Source organism: Capsicum annuum, chromosome 7 (genome assembly GCF_002878395.1).
Source record: "Capsicum annuum cultivar UCD-10X-F1 chromosome 7, UCD10Xv1.1, whole genome shotgun sequence".
NCBI classification, from domain to species: Eukaryota; Viridiplantae; Streptophyta; class Magnoliopsida; order Solanales; family Solanaceae; genus Capsicum; species Capsicum annuum.
In genome coordinates this window covers 77619766-77638145 of record NC_061117.1, presented here as the reverse complement: position 1 = coordinate 77638145, position 18380 = coordinate 77619766, and the positions used below count along the sequence as shown (strand labels likewise).

The following is an 18380-nucleotide window of genomic DNA, read 5'->3' as shown; positions in this document are numbered from 1 at the left end:
GTGCAATGATAATGCTCAAGTCACTCCCAAAAACAAGGGGTGAGGCATTCATTGTCAAGTAACCCAATTTGAATTGGGGTCAAATCTGAAAGAGTGAATTATAAGCATCAGTTCTTATGCATGCTCAAATTACTAAAAGATTACGAAAAATACAAATAATAAAAAGAATGACATATAAAATAAAATAGGGGGATTTGTTTCAAAACTCTTCACAACAAACTTTAACAAGAACTTAGTGAATGAAACATTTACTTAGAATTCAAGATTTGAGGGCAATCTTGGGATTATGTCTACCTAGAGATAATGCATATGGGTTGATGTTGGTTCCTCTTGAAATTTAGTTATTAACTAAAGGATAGGCTAGGTCAAAGGCCATTTTGGTCCATCTTTCAGTAAAACCACAATGATCTCACCCATTGGCTCTTTCGAGCACCAAACAAGTGTGAAATTTGTAATCACCCAAAACCTCAATCAAGAATCCCTTTTTCTAGGATTATGCTATTAATATGTTTTGCATTTCTAATACACTTATTTCTAAGATTGCAAGAGGAAGAAAACCATAGGCTTAATTTTCCACCATTTCCTTATCCATCTATAACCCTCTTTCAAGGATGTTATTGGTTACATCACGTTCACCTTCATTCTTCTTTTAAGAATGATAAAGGGTTTCTAGAGTTTGGAGTTTTCACCCATCAAATGCATTTAGAAATTTGGGGCTTGCATCCATCAAATTTAAACTCATAAGCTTAATCAATGGTGAAATCTTTACTCAACAACTAACAATCATGCAAACACAATAATACCTATACAAAAATTACAGTCTACATCAACATAATCCCAAGAATAAATTCTTTAGCTACTCATAAAGAAAGTAAAGAGAGATATACCATACGGATTATCCTGGGCATTCAATCTTCACAAAAATCCTAAGAAAGTTAGCCTCCAAAGTTAATTACACACTTACCCAATTAGGGTTTCAAGTCTAAAATTCTAAGATATCTTATGAGCTAAGTAATCCCTAAAGAAGAAAAGGCTTTTTCTTAAATATGGCTTGGGATGTACCTAAGTGCTTTTACAGATCTGCCCCTAGGTATATTTATGTTAAACCACAATCGCGTACGGCTCTCTGTGACCATGACTACGCGACCGTGGTTGTATGCTGCGACCATATTACTTTGACCATCTTGACAGTTTACGACTACAGTTTGATGACCCTGGACGCGATACCTGAGGATGATGTTGTCCAGGTCTTCAGTTGTACTTCTCTTTACTTCCTTTCTTTCATTTTCAGCTCCCATCCACATATTTTGATCTCCTCAACTTTATGCCTGCAAAGAGTGGATAGTGGTGCATTTATGCGTGAATCTATCTCATTTATTCATTCAAAACAAGGTAATATACATGAATATTGAGTGAGAATTTGTGGTAAAATCACCTCTCATCAATACCCCCAACTTAAGACCTTGCTTGTCCTCAAGCAACACTAGCCCTTATTATGAGACAATTTCATATGTATGCCCTCAATCTATAAATCAATGATTATGATGAATTAAACTTGATTGATACTACCAAATGATTTTCACACATAGGAAAATAGGATTTTAACAACTCACCTCATCACATAATGAACCAGCGAGGGATGCCATACACTTTTCGGAGAAACTATGTAACAACTACTAACACTCTAAAAATGACTTACATGTTGACTACAAGCATGTAATACTTCTGATTATCTCATTATGCGTAAGATAAAAAATCACCCACCCTAACTAGTTCACATGCCTCCTCACAAGAATGGGAATATTCACACACCTAGTCATCAAGAATGTAACAAGAAATTTTAAGTGTAAACACTCACTCTCTCAATAAATTCTCCAAGTTAACATATACCATGTCATAATCTTGCCCCTATTTTTGTTTTTGTAATGTAGGTTTAGAGTTTAAGAAAGGATATCATTTGGGAATAACATAGCTACACCCCTCCTTGAACATTCTCATCACACCTTTTTCAATCCATTTTTTTGTTAAGGGGCGCTCTTCTTTAATTTATTTCCTTTCCTACGCCTACAAATAGCATTCTATATGAACCACTTTTATTTGCTTTCCTTTTCTTGTAACTTACGTGCATTCCATTCCTTTGAAGGACTCATTCATTTCCTATTTATTTATTTTTAAGATTCAAGCTCATGAGGCATTACTCTAACAACTTTATGGCCTTACACTTTCTTCCATCAAACTTTACCACCCTTAACTTAGGCTTGTAGCCTCAAGTTACATTTTAAAGTTCAAGGAGGTTTTGGGTTACAAGAGAGATTAAATGGAAAGGTCACAGGTTGTAATGAGTTGTTTAAAGAAAGGTCCAAATATTCAAAGTGAGTACTAAGGATGATTATGCATGGGTAGGATTTTTAGACTAAAGTGGGATTCCAAAATCACAAGATGGCTTATTATCATTTTACCAACCAAGCATAGTAAAAATTTAGTCGGGAAAGACTAATGGAACAAGTTCTAGATGGTAAGAGTACACATGAGACGACGACAATTAACCTCACACATATGACATGTGAATATTATCAGTGGGTTCAATTGTTCTACAAGCTCAAGAAAAAAATAGAGTATTTATTATTTTTCTAATATAAACTTTCGGAGTCATAGAAAGAGGGAAAAATTTTCATCACAAAGTTGCTCATGTTTATGACTTCGAATTTTGTAAAAATTTTGGACAGAGGGGGTCGATGGATTTTGTATTCACACCACACATAATTTTCTAATCATGGAAACCACCCAAGCTATCATCTCATATTACAAATCATAGTACCAGTGACTCACCATATGGTACTCAGACCTCACTAATAAATAACAATATAATCCCAGATTATCAATGCTGTAGGCACTCAGAATTTTCTTGCATTCATGGTTAGCAACTCAATTACAATGGAACTAAAATAAGATGAAAAACCTAGAACAAATTAGCTAATCCATGCAAATGTGGGCACCATCAGAGTGCCCGATTATTACGAACCCAAATAAAAATAAAGATATGAATTATCCAAACAAGCTGAAAAGTATGTAGAAATATCAATAATATAGGACCAAATTAAATTAATAAAACTAAAGAGACACCCTAACTGCAAAGATAGCAGTGTCCACACTATAAAAATAATCAAGGGTAAAAGAGATAAGGGTTCTCTCTGAAACTGTATCAAGGGCTGCTATCACTGTTGGACTCTGCATCACCACTCTTGTCCTCAAGATCAGACCACTCGACTGGGGCCTCATCATTAATGTCCACCCAATAAGAAAAAAGTCTATCTTAGGGCCTTAGAACCTTCCATAACCCCTTTATGCCCTTCGATATCCTAATAAAGAATTCATTCCTTTGTAACCATTTTTTTTGTGCGATCTGGAGGTCTCAATGAGACTCCACCAAAGAAGAGTAGGCCTTTTCAAGTTTATCAATGGTAGCCTCTTGCTTCTTTTGGTCCACCTTGTACTTCTCATAATTGGTACATGGCACATAATAATGATTAGTGGCGGATGGATGTCTCGATCCTTGGGAAAAATAGACATAAGCTCTTTGATTGTAGAAATATTTACTCCAATCTCCTCAAGGTGTCCCATGGTGGTTGGCCTATGAGACTCAGGTTCACTATATGCTTGCTTTTCTAAGTCGATCTTTCTTTTTTTGCTTTTGCTGGGTTCGTCCTTACCTTTAATACTCAAGGGGTAAATGGGAGCATTGGGACGCACCCATGTATCACTAGCATACTCATCCACCCTTATTTTTCTACTAATCTCGGTAATTGAAGAGGCGAAGAAGAGATGCATTCCACCTTGGTTTATGAAATAATCTATTTCACTAACCACTAGTTGACCAACATCTAGAGGGATATCGTCTAGAATGCACGCAACTATCCTAGCACACAATCTGGGGCTACTGTCATATGGGTGCAAGGAGAAACTCGCCTACAAATGATGTGCCACCATATTTCAGCCTCAGAGGTGAAGTCGTTCATAGAAATATTGCTTTTAGTTTGGGTCCATGAGACTTCCCTTCCAGGGCATAGCCGTTGTGCTAACCAATTCCCTGATTTACACTGCTTTGCATTGAAATCACCCATATCTGCCTGCTTAAGTCCATAAACATCATTGATTTGTTTATTCCCAACTGTCATCGGCATTTCCCAAATCTTGACAGTCACATTGAGTGGGTCCAATAAGGAGACTTCACCGATGTTTGCATAGAATTCATAGACCCATTGCTAATTTACTATGCATGGATCTAGGGTAAAGCCCTCCACCCTATGGCTTTAAGATTTTCATGAAGTACAAGTGGTTTCTCCAGCTCATTATCCAAGAAAATTCCTCTCTCCGAGAGCAGCTTTGTCCTTGGAAGATCCCTATAGTAAAAAGTGTGGCACTCAGGTGCCATGAATCCAATGTGATCATACTTATCCATGAGGTTTTCCTAAAATCACTAAGCAGACATTATATCTTTCAATGATATTTTAATAATGCAAAATATTCTCGATTGATCACTAGAGTTCATTTTACTGGGTGCTTGATGTTGCTAGACTAAAAATTGGAAATGCAGGATTTTTGACATGGCATGAAGTTGTATTCAATTACCGTGATCGTGAGTCAGCATTGTGTTTGCATTATCACAATTGTGGTGTATGATTGCAGTCGTGCTACCTGAGGTTTGTTCCATGTCAGCTCTGCATGTATATATTTCTTCTAAATTTTGGCTACTAGTATGTTCTACAATGTGGAAGCATATGAAGATCATTGGAACAATGCTAACAAGTGTGTGAATGCCCTTTATAAAACAAATATATATTTTGAAAGTTCATTAAAGCATTTTATCAAACACTTGGTATGCATATCTCATTGGTTTACCTATTTCACACAAAATTTGGGTACTCATGATTTTCCCCACTTGTACGCACCCCTTAATCAACAACCAACATCACACCAATACCAAATATGACAACACAGAAAACATAAAAATCAAAATTTTAGGCCCTTCTTAATCATGCATTTTATGGCCTATTTTCATAAGTAAAAGCATGGATTCATGTCACTTGTAGGAGTTTTGGTACAACAAAATTCAAGGATGTTGTTTGAGCTCACAAACTTGAACAAAAATTAGGATAAATTAGAGAGTACAATCTTAAAAGTGATTGTGAGTTAAATAAGGGAAACTAGGGGTTAAATGGCAGAAGTAGCCGCGACTGTGATCGCGAACACCTACATGGCAACGATCATATTTGGAGACCGTGATCATGGTAATCAAGAGCAATTCTGCTCCCCTATTTTTTCCTGTTCGATGTTTTACTCAATTTCGCTACATTACTCCCTTGTTTAGGTTATCCTCTGCACTCTATAGTTCCACAAATGCTTAGGATATGTATATGTAAAAGATAACATCTATTATATAATAACATAACAAAAAAATGATACGAGCCACTCTCATGGTATTTGTGGGTTGCCTCCAGCCTAGCGCCTTAGTTATCTTCGTTGCATGACATCTTACTTCCTTTTTTCTCAAGGAGGGTCCTTGAAATCCACTTCATTCATCTTCTCATTTTCAATATCCACCACGGATACTACTTGAAAATCCACAGTTTGCTTCTTTACCTTGCAAATTTTGAAAGAGACCTCATTCTCTTGCACTCTAAATTTTATATCCCCCAACTATAGATCGATAATGGCTCTTACAGTGGCCAAGAAAGGACGACCAATAATGATAGACACCTCTTGGTCTATTTCATACTCCAATACCACAAAATCCACCAGGAAAATGAACTTGTCCACTTTCGCAAGGATGTCAAACAATATACCTACCATCTTTTATATAGATCGTTCCACCCTCAAGAGTAGCATGGAGGTTGGTCTAGGGGCATCCAGACGAAGTTTTTTGTATATGATGAAAGACATTAAGTTGATGCTTGCACCAAGGTCACATAGAGCTTTTTCAAATTCATGTGTCCCAATTATGCAAGGAATAGTGAATGTTCCAGGATAATCTTTCTTTTCCGCAACTTTGCTATCCATGATAGTGCTACATCAATGAGTGACCTCAATAGTATCGCCTTCAACAATTTTCTTCTTGGACATCAATTTTTTCATCAACTTAGTGTATCCTTGGATCTCTTCGATAGCTTCAAGCAACGGGATATTTATCGATAAGTCGCTATGTTTGTCCATGAACTTCCTCAATTTTTCATTTTCTTTATTTTTATGCAAACGTTGAGGAAATAGGGGAGGAAATTGAATGGTTGGTCTTGCTTCAACTTGTTGCCTTTAAACTTCAACCACCTCATCATCGCTTTCATTCACCTCTTTTTTATCATTTACCTCTTTTCTTTGAGGAATCACCTCCTTCCCTTTGGCCTTGGGCATATTCTTACTCACGTCTCCTCTAAAAGGTTCCTCAAGTGCTTTTCCACTCCTTGTTAAAATTGGTAGGACTTGGGTGTCGTTCCTTAGGTTAGTAATTGTGTCCCTAGAAAGTCCACCTATAGGTCTAGCATTTAATTGTGTTGATATTTTCCCTACTTGGGTCTCAAATTGCTTGATAGAGGCGAAGTGAGACACCATCATTTGATAGAGATGGGAGAAATCCCCCTTTAATTCAGGGAACATCTTGTCTGTGCCTTCTACTCTATTCAAAATCCGTGCTAACATATCTTCGGTCTTAAACTTTTTGGGGTCAATGGCACTAGATTTCTTGTCTTTAGCTCAATTAGGAGGAGGGACATAACAGTCATAGTCATGTTCACAATATCTCCATTGTCGATTACGCTCATGATCTATACAACCTTGGTTCTCACCTTGCCATTGATAGGGGGCGGGAACCCCCGACTAGTTTGCAAAGTATCGGATTTCTTCATCTAACTTCTTTTCCTATTCATCCTCTTTAAAAGATTTTGATGCTATAACGTTTAACGCTTTCACGGGATCAGACATAACATGTTTCATCAAGAGCTCAAATTGGGTTATCATTTCGGCCATGTTCTCCTCCTTTTCTTCTTCTTGGTTTCTTTATTCATTAGTCACCACAGATGTGGTAGAAGGGGTTTTGGAAGATTCGTTGTCTCAGATATGCCATCCCCAATTTTGTTTTGATACTTCTCCTATAAATCGAAAGGCCACAAGATAATGCAGTATAACTATAAAACCGTCCATCGCATTATCCACCACCGTTTTGTTTAATGAATCAAGACCCGTATAGAAAATTTTGAGGAGCATTTTTTTCGGAACCTCATGATTCGCGCATTGGGCTAACTTTCAATTAAACATCTCCCAAGCTTCAAATAACAGTTCTCCATTCATTTTCTGGAAGTTCACAATCTCATCCCGCTTTTGAAGTATTTTTTATGGTGGGAAGTATCTATCAAGAAACACCATAATAAGCTCTTCCTATGATGTAATTAAGCCGGGTAGAAGTGAGTGAAGCCATAAAACCACCTCACCCATTAGTGAAAATAGGAAAAGTCAAAGCCGGATGGATTCTTGTGTAATATATGCTATGTTAAATGGTGCACAAACATCCACAAAGATCTTTAAGTAGACATTCGGCTCTTCATATGCTTGATCCCATAAAACCCTTTTATTTTCAATATGTGAAGCATAATAGTCATATGAAACACTCAATTACCGTTGATTGGTGGAATACAAATTTCACTTGTTGGTCCCGCCTCATATAATTGGCCTTCATCATCAATAGAAGCATTGAGTGTGCCCATATTGCTTGTGCTATCACTCATTGCTTCATTTACACTTTGATCACCTGCAAAAGATGAAAAATAAATAAATAAAGTAAATTACACCACTCCGGGTATTCCCAAGTAAGAATGACACCACACAAGAAAAATCTATATTTCACTCCCTGACCATGGTGCCAGTTTTATAACGCTCAAATCACTCCTAAAAATAGGGGTGAGGTAGTCATTGTCAAGTAACCCAATTTGAATTGGGGCCGAATCTCTAGGAGTGAATTATATACTTAAATTCTTATGGATGCTCAATTTACTAAAAGATTACACATAATACTAACAATAAAAAAAATGACATGAAAAATAAAATGGGGGTATTTGTTTCGAAACTCTTCACAACAAACTTTAAGTACTTGGTGAATAAAACTTCTACTTAGAATTCACGATTTGAGGCAAATCATGGGATTATGTCTACTTAGAGGTAATGCATATGGGTTGATGTTGGTTCATCATGAAATTTAGTTGTAAAATAAAGGATATGATAGGTCGAAGGTCATTTTGGTCAATTTTTTAATAAAACCACAATGATTTCACCCATTGGCTCTTTCGAGCACCTAACAAGTATGAAATTTGTAATCATCCAAAACATCAATCAAGCATCCCTATTTCTAGGATGATGCTCTTTACATGTTTTGCACTTCTAATACACTTATTTCTAAGATTGAAAGGGAAGGGGGGGGGGAACCATAGGCTTAGTTGTCCACTATTTGTCCTTGAATAGAGGACAAATCCCTAGGCTGGGTCTCGGGACCCTCATTATGCATAGCTATAACACGTGTCCTGGGTATCTGCAAAAGAGTAAATTTAAGAAAATATCCTACAAACCAACTCAGACTCTTAGCACGATATGAGAAAAAAATGAAGGACTTCTAAGAATGTCCCATAGCCTCCCAAAGATAAGAAACGGATGTCAACATTGCGATTCATAGGACTCTATTAGACACATGCTGTTATACCAATAATACCGGTGAAACCTAGGCATTGATACCAATTTGTCATGACCTGATTAATGAATTGTGATAGCACATTTTAAACCCACCAGTAGGTAAGACAATACGATAACTTGGAGCTAAGGCAATGGATTACTTTGGTAGAAATGCCCGACAAGTTCCATGATGGAAGAACATAATCACAAAGAACAATGTTCAACAATTGACAAACACCTATGGATACCGATTCCCATAACATGGTAATACCAATGCAAGAGAATATAAGTTCAACAATAGTAAATACAACTCAAAGTCTAATTAGTCTTATACATTCATCCCAAATACAATATACTAAATAAAGATGGGAGGGAAATGGGATATTTGAACTCCAGGAGCTCACCCTATCTCTAGAAGATCAACATAGAAAAATATCAAATCAATGACAATAACTAGTACTCAGGTCTACATAATAAAGATACAGAAGTTTAATATGAGTACCAAAACAACGGGTACATAGTATGCATCATCGACCAATAGAGCTAAAATATGATATAAACTAAGAAACAAATTATAAGTCAAGGTGAAGAATCAAAACTTAATCTTCTTCATCATCACTGTACACAATAACTAACCACTAAAAAAATAATATGACATCTCATATCAATACGTACCACAATCATCATACAAAGTAAATAACCGATCCAAAAGTATAAAGCAAAGCGTATACACAATTACAATCTCAAACACACAAAGTTAAACACATGTAAATCATCAAAGCATAAAGGAAAAGAACTTACCATGGCATTCCATACTACCGAGAAGTACACTCAAAATAACACAAAGTAAAGAACTTATCACAGCATCCCATACATCAAAGAGTACAATGATAGATCAATTTATCAACATATCAAGACATATAAATATATATAAATGACCAACTCAAAATTACCATGGTTTATACATTTCCCATAATGGTCACTTGCCAAGATCCATAATCATCATCAACTACTACAAGTCAAACCAGCATATACCAAGGTAATCATGATCATAGTTATATAGTTATTTAGACATATAACTTATGAATCCACTCCATATAGTCTATATTAACTAACCACCATTTATTATTAAGCTACTAGTTTCTTATTCATAATAATGAAACACCCAAGATCTTAGCCTTACAAAAAATTTTGGTTTTTGAGCATATTGTCAAAGATACGTATGGGTAAACCACTTGTACACTTTGGATATGAGTCATACCCATTTCTCCCTCCCCTATAGTACTTTGAGAAGCCTAGGAGGATAGAATTCTGTCTTAAATATGATATGGCCTCACCCTAATCATACCCTATGTATGCGAGTCATACAAAGTGATCACATAGAGTGAAGTCTTAACTTGAGTGAAGTCTTAACATAAAGTTATCATATTTTAATTATTATTTTATATGCATTAATGGTGGTTTTGGATAATAAGTTGCATGGGAATGGTTATTTGGTAATGGACTTTGGTTTCAGAAATAGTATGACCCCAATATGTTTGATAAAAAGCCTATAACAATGCTTTCACTCTAATATTGGTTTTCAATGGAACTTATGCATGGTTTAAACTTGGTAATGGAACCCTAAATGATATGAATGGTTTAAATAGTTTTGGAATGGTTTGGCTTAATAACATACTTGTGGGGTACATAGAAATCCCGTAAGTTAATTGGATAATCTGATATATGTGTACATAAGAATACCTTGATCTTAAAAATATTTGGCTAAGGATAATACTTGCAAGTTATAGTTGGTATGACGATACCATTACTAATGGCCATGGTTAATAATAAATAAATAATGGTTTGCTTTTTTGCGAAGGGTTTTAATTATGGTTAAGGGGGGAGGTTGTAACAACACCGTGAAAGGTGGAAATCCCAGGGGTTTCAAAACTAGAAAATCTTATTTGCGAATGTGAGGTTTGATCCTAGTGACCATGTGCATATTGTCATACTTTAAATTTTAGGGGATGTACTAGTCATTCTAGCTTTTTTTCTTTGGTTGTGCAGCTTCACGTACTAGGGCTCTTTCAGCAGGGGGAGCTGAATCCATATAGCCTATGGGTGGATTTAGGATGACCAAGCTACACAGCCCTGGTAAAGGTTTTAATGGCATGCTAAATCTAGTTCCCTTTCCCATATGGCTATATATATATGTATGGTTTATGTGCATATTGATGGTTTTACATGGTTTTATAATTGGCATTATTTTATCCTTATCTGGAGTTCATGCTAGTGTTCACCCGCTAACCCAGCTTCGAGCAGCTGTATCCCCATGCGATATAGGAATCAGATATTCTACTTCTCCTGCTTAGTATTTGAACACTCGAGGGTCAGCTTTGGATTAAAGTGGTGAGCTTCCATCTATTCAGAACACTCTATTTCATGGATGCTATTTCATACTCTAAATTATTTATAGATATTGGTTTTTGCTATAGTTGCGGGCATATGCCAACTGGATATTTCTATTCTTTTAGTTAGAGGCTTTTATGGAACTACTATGGGTTAGAATGGCTGGGATCAGTATGGGTCTCAGCCTTAGAATTGGTATTAGTATTGGGGCTGGTACCGATTAACGATATTATTGGTTGTTCTATCCTATTTTATTTTTGGATTATATATTTAATTATTAATGAAATCTATTTGGTTATGGTCGGGTTTATGGTTTCGATTCTTTTGTATGGGATGGTTGATTCAATTGGGTTGGTCATTTTTTTTTTCCTATCCTAGAGTCTTCATATAAGTTGTTACACTAACTTTTTATATTATCAAAATTTAACCAACTAAGGGTAGACAACTAAAGGTTAGGTTAGGTAGTAGGGTGGTCCACGATCTCGATTGGAATTTGGACGCACATTCAAATAAGGCCATGGATCAAATTGTGTCAAGTTGGTATCAAAAATTTAGGGTCACAGTTAATTGGGAGTCCATAAAGTCGCATCTGGTCTTTTTAAGGGTGTATAGTATGCCACTCTCATAAGAGAGAGGCCACGATGTATTTAGGAATATTTCCCTTTCTTGGTATTTTATTTTAAATCTTGGAGTTTAAGTCATGGAATTCTTATCTAATCCTTGGTTATTCGCATTTCAGATCATGCCTCAATAATCTGCAACATAAGAAAATTCTTTTATCGTATCTAGGGATGATGTTGATGGGGTACATCCTACACCTGGAGTTCGCACTCCTTCTCAGGGTCCAATCCCTGATTGTTCTGGAGTATCTCCAATTACTACTAGTCCTCCTTAAGGTGAGGTGACTAATATGGAATTTTTCTAGTCTATTCATACTATTACTTAGTTAGTTGCTGCTCAGGCTAAGTAGGATCTATCTGGTGGATTATCTGCTGAGGCCATAAGGGTTGGCTAGTTTATAAAACTGAATCCTCCAACTTTTATCGGTGTGAAGGTGGAGAAGGACCCTCAGGGATTCTTGGATAAAATGGAGAAGATATTCATTTAGGGTTATGCAGGTTATAATACGGAAGGTGTAAACTTTACAGCTTATCAACTCAAGGATATTACATAACAATTGTACGAAGAGTGGGATGTGGATAAAGATGATGTGAAGGAGTTTTCCTTATGGGATGATTTTCTAATACTGTTCTATATCTTTTCTTTCCTTAATAGCCAAGGGAAGCAAAGATGGAGGATTTGGTGAAGCTCAAGCAAGGTAAAAGGATGGGTAGAGTTTAGGGAAAGAATGGGTAAGACAAGTAGGTTTTCTGAGTAGAGTGGTGCTCAACATCAGGGTTGTCATGACGGAGGTAAATGATCAAAAAAGAAGTAAAGAAGTTCTGATTTCTTCTCTACTTCTAGCGCTCCTTACCCAAGACTGTTGGTTGGTAGGTGACCGCAAGGTGGTGATAATTTTTGGGTATAGGGTGCCCAATCTCAAGTGAGTTGGGGTTAATTAGCTTCTTTATACCCTCTTTACCGATTCTATGGTCATTTTTATTGGGGTTATTGTGACAAAATTAGGGAGAAGTGTTTTAAATATGGCCAGCCAGGCCATGTCCTAAAGAATTATCCAATTGGTAAGGGAGATTCGAGAGCGGTCAAGGCTTTGATTGCTTTATCTTTTGCTCCTATACTTTGTTATCTGTTCCTACTTCTGGTCTTGGCACTTGATGTCATTATTGAGATTCTATTACTCTTTTCTCGTGACATGTATTGTCTGCTTGACCCAGGGTTCACTCTTTCTTGTGTAACCCCATATGGGATGTATGTATTGGTTTTGATCAGTAGGTTGTTTTGGATCTTTTTTCTATTTCTACCCAGTAGGTGACTCAGCTATTACTAAGAGAGTCTATAGGGGGTGTATGGTATTAGTTTGTGCTAGGTAGACTTTGGTGGATTTGTTTGAACTGGATATTGTAGACTTTGATGTCATTCTGGGGATAGATTGGTTACCCTCTTTCTATACATCCTTGGATTGTCAAACCCGTAAGGTTGTCTTTAGGTTCCTTAGTGAACCAACTATATATTGGGAAAGTGGATCCCTATCTCCTAGGGGAGTTTTATTTCTTATCTTAGAGCTCAGAGATTAATCTCTATAGGTTGTCTTTATCACATGGTCTGGGTTAAAAATTCTAACTCGGAGGGTCCTTCTTTTTCATTTGTTTTTTATAGTAAATAAGTTTCCTAAGGTCATTCCAGATGATCTTCTTGGTCTTTCTTCGGATAGGGAAACTAGTTTTGACATTGTCTGAGGGAAGTGAGGGGTTTGTGGTTTATTGTAATGCATCTTGAGTATGGCTCATTTGTGTATTGATGCATTATGGGAAGGTGTTGCTATGCTTCTAGGTAGTTAAAGGTGCATGAGAGAAATTATCCTACTTATTATTTAGAGCTATTAGCGGTGGTTATTTCTTTGAAAATCTAGGAGCATTTTTTGTATGGAGTGCACGTAGAAGTCTTTTTTGATCATAAGAGTGTACAGTATGTGTTCACTCAGAAGGAGCTGAATTTCAGTCAAAGAAAATGGTTGGAGCTTGTTAAGGACTATGACATGAGTCTGCTATCACCCAGGTAAGGCTAACATAGTTACTAATGCTCTTAACATATTATCCATAGAGAGTTTGAATCATGTGGAGAAAGGAAAATGAGAATTGGTGAAAGATATTCACCATTTAGATAATCTTAAAGTTTGTCTTTTGGACTCCAAGGATGGTGGTGTAATGGTATAGGAAGTGGTTTGGTCTTCTCTTAGTGTAAGGATTAAGGAGAAACAAGTGCTAGATCGTATCTTGATGAAAAATCAAGGTAATGTAGGTATGCAAAAACTAATGGTGTTTAAGATCTATGGTGACGGTACTTTGCGGTACCAAGGAAGGTTGGTTAAGGATCTTGGTTAAGGATCATGAATCACACTACGTTGTTCATCTTGAAATAACGAAGATGTATCATGATCTTTAGGAAATATATCATTGAATGGTATGAAATGGGGCGTGGATGATTTCATAGCCAAGTGTATGGTGTGTCAACAAATTAAAGTTGAGCCCATGAGGCGTGGTGGGTTTTATAGTGTAATTGAGCTACCCAAATGGAAATGGGAGGTAATTAATATGGATTTTGTTATTAGTCTTCCTCGGTTTTGGGATCAATTTGATTCGATTTGAGTCATCACGGATAGGATGACAAAGTCTATTTATTTCTTGCCAGTGAGGACTACCTTTTGGCAGAAGATTATGTGAAATTATATATCTTCAAGAGAATGTGAAGATGCATGGGGTACAAATTTTTACTATCACTGATCGTGGTATATAGTTTTCATGGCGATCTTTTCAGAAGGTATTAGGTACTAAGGTGAGTCTGAGTACTGCTTTTCATCCTCAAACGGATGGGAAAATGAAAAAAACTATTCCAACATTGGAGGATATGCTTCGAGCATGTGAGAATGATCATGGTGGTAATTGGGTTAATCATTTACCTTTGGTAGAGTTTGCTTACAACAATAGCTATCATTCTAGCATTGGTATGTCCCATTTTGAGGCATTATATAGTTGAAAGTGTAGATCTCCTATTGGTTTGTTCGAGATTGAGAAGGTATGTTTGTTTTGAATTTGGTCTATAAGGCTATGGAAAAGGTGAAAGTGATTCGAGATAGTCTTAAGGCTGCCAAAAGTTGCCAAAAGTCCTGTATGGATGTAAGACATATAGACTTGGATTTTGAGGTTGGGGATAAAGTGTTCTTAAATATATCTCGCTTGAAGAGAGTAATGCGGTTTGATAAGAAGGGGAAGCTCAGTCCCCGATATGTTGGTACTTATGTGGTTCTGTGAAGGGTTGGTAATATAGCGTATGAATTGGAGTTTCCCTCTGGTTTGAGCTTCGTCCATGTAGTATTTCATATTTCCATGTTGAGAAAGTGAATTGGGGACCCTTCTTCGATTTTTCCTTTGAAGGGTTTGTGTATCTCGAACTATCTATCTTATGAAAAGATCCCATTAAGATCTTGGATAGGCAGGTTTGTTGGTTATGAACCAAGAATGTGTCTTGGGTTAAGGTTCTTTGTAAGAACCATAAGGTGGAAGAAGTTATATGCGAAGCGGTGGAGGACATAAAGTCCAAGTATCAACACCTATTTCTGCTCCTGGGATTCGTGCGGAAGGTATGTGTTCTTCATCCATCTTTATTTTTTGAGTTGTTTAAAGAAAACATTAATATCATTGCATATTTCTTTTTAAACATTGTTAAAGATTGGGTATATTTGAAAATGTAAATGACTTGTGTGTATGGTTACCCCTAACTTATCCATCATTCGGGGACGAATGTTCTTAGTGGGGGAGACTGAAACTTCCTGGTTGCTGGACCATACAAAATTTCCTAGATTTCTGATTTATGGGCAAGATATGACTTTGGGGAATGAGTCTTAAACTTGGGTATGGATGGTATGGTCCAGTCGTATGCTGACAAGTGTTGGTTAGTGGGATAAATTTGGTCACTAGAATGGGTATGATTTTGGTGGTACGAGTCGTATAGTTAGGTACGGGTTGTTTGGTTACTTCACTTAACCTTTAGACTCAGTAACTTACGTTGGATATAAGTATGTGTGGCTCATAATGAGATGTAATCCAGGGTACGAGTCATACCACAAACTTATATGGTGGTCAATGTTCAAACCTTCTGGGATTATGGTCTGCCATAGGTAGGTTTATGGGTACTAGTCATACACTTAGCTACAACTTGTGTTTGGGTATGTCAAACCTTAGACAATTTTGGGTCCAAAGGGGAAATCCTAGGGTACGAGAGGTGGGTACCTCTCGTACATGATAGGTACAACTCTTAATGTCTAGTTGTGCCCTATGATGGGAATTAAATGCAGTTTAAGTGAGGACAATCTGGACATTTTCCCACTTATTCTAATGAGGTCCCACGATTTATATTCCTATTGGTAGTTTATTTTCCCTATTATTCTATTATTAAACACTTGAAAAACACTTTTAAATCCTCTCTAGAGTTCCACCTATATACTTTCCATTCCTAAGGGTCAATGGTTGATTGAGAGGATTATTGAGTTTTGACTCAACAATGAGATGTGATGATGGGAATGAGAGTCCTCAAGGACTCATCCAAATTCATATGCACCAAAACAAAGAAAAAAAATTAAAATCCATTTGCATTAATGTAATTTGTTATAATGCCAAAGAGAAAAAATAAGAATGCTCTCAATACCAATCATTCTCTAGTCCTTTATGTGAGCAATTTAATCAAGATCAAAAGTTCAACATAACAAAGCACTAACAAAACTTAAATAGTTAAAAGAGGAACATGTTATAGATTTTAACACATTTTCCAAATTTATTTGAACAAATCAATCTCATACATGCAAGGAAAAGGTGTAGCTTTTAATATTGAGATTGCTATTTGGTACAAAACATTATGACATTGAATATAGAGGAAGAAAATAAATCAAAACCAATCATGGGTGTTTTAGAAATAAGCACATGACCCAAGTAGATTAGATAAGTTAGTAATTGAAGAGGAAATTATTTCAAGTTCTATGTTAATGAGAAAAATAACATTCACACATTCTTAGGGCATTGTGAGTTTTAAAAGTATAGGAACACCTTAGGAGAAACTAAACTAGACTTTGTTCAAGGGTCCTCTCTAAGCTTGACTACCTTTGATATTAAACTTGCTCTTTAAACAAATATTTAGAAATATAAAAAAGGAGAGACTATTTGGTAAAAGGTCCAGGAGATTGGCTATATTTCATACCTAGTTTTGGTAAGAAAATCTAGGAGATAGGCTATGTTTTATACCTCAATAGCACATAAAATAATTGAACCTTTTCACTAACAGGTGAAAAACCACAAAAATGCTTATGCCATGCTAAGGCAAGGTTTCAATCAATATGGTGAAATAGTTACTACAAATAACAACAAATATATCTCAAAGTTCTAAGAAATGAAAAAAATAATTATTTAACATGAGATCTGAATAGTTAATTATTTAGACATTTTAAGATCAAAAGTGAATAAAAATTAAATGTTGTCGCATAAACAGGCAATTGGTTCTTTAAAACTTCTCAATGACTTGAATGTAATCAAATAGAGCAAAATTTGAAATAAAAATAGGGAAGTGATCAAGCATGCTGGTCAATTTTTGTGACACCACTATATTTGTGAATTCACTCTTGAGTTAATTTATATTGGCAAACTCTTATTCAAATTAAAAAGGGGACAAAAGTTTCTTATTGAGACTTAAAATACAGATTAGGAATAAAAATTTAAATCTGAACAGAACCTAGTAAACACATCATTATATTAAATCAAAAAAGCTAAAAAAAATGATACTATAGATTTAAGGCTACATGTATGCATCAAATTCATAAAAAGCCTAAATCATACAGAAGAGCAAAAAGGAAACCTAGAGTATAAACACATAACAGAAAATCAAAAAATAATAAAAATTACCTTTTCATGAGCAGTGAATTGAGACTACGTGTTTCATTGGAATCTTTCTACCACCACCAGAGAATTTCAATTTTTCTTAGCAAAAATTCAAAGCTCAAGGAGTCTTACAAGCTTTTAAGATGCAAAAACTCTTTCAATTCCTTTCTAAAATTGAACAAAATTAAACTAGAATTCAATTTCTCAAAATTATGAACAAATGAACTCATAAAATTTCAATGACCTAGAACATTGAGGGTTTTTCCTTTTTGGGTATGAAAACCTATGTTAATGAAAAAGGTCAGGTTAGACTTTTATGAGTCTGATTTTGCAAGATCACTATTCTTCCTTACCCAAATGGTAAAGTAAGAAATTAGTAGGTATCTATAGGGATAAAGTTGGGTGAAATCTGATGGATTTGGCGATTTTGGTGAATTGGTTTTTAAATCGTACTGGATATTCTTTTATATGTAGGATTCATATGATTTGGTATGAATTTTTGAAAAATTGAGGTGAAAATCAGAAACATTAAATGGATAATTTTAGATTTTCATTGGAAGATTCCAACTTGTACTATGGCATCTGTAGGACCTACGCCATAATACGTAATAAATGAGAAAGATGAGAGAAGGAGCAGGAAATGTCATTTGGGTTTCATCGAGAGTTCAAAGGTTGGTATTGTTTAGAGAGAATGAGGGTGTCATTTGATTATTTTTTTGTTGCTTGGAGAAGAAAAAGAGA

General features: G+C 35.8%; 1 long non-coding RNA gene across 1 annotated transcript; it reads right to left on the bottom strand.

Moving 5' to 3' along the window:
- Window positions 1-1056: 1056 nt before the first annotated feature.
- On the bottom strand, window positions 1057-17970 carry LOC107877154. Its single transcript, XR_001676204.2, has 3 exons — window positions 17664-17970; window positions 7664-7795; window positions 1057-1328 (listed from the first exon to the last, which is right to left on the bottom strand). It is a non-coding gene; the product is annotated as an uncharacterized LOC107877154 (long non-coding RNA).
- Between the last annotated feature and the right edge of the window lie 410 nt (window positions 17971-18380).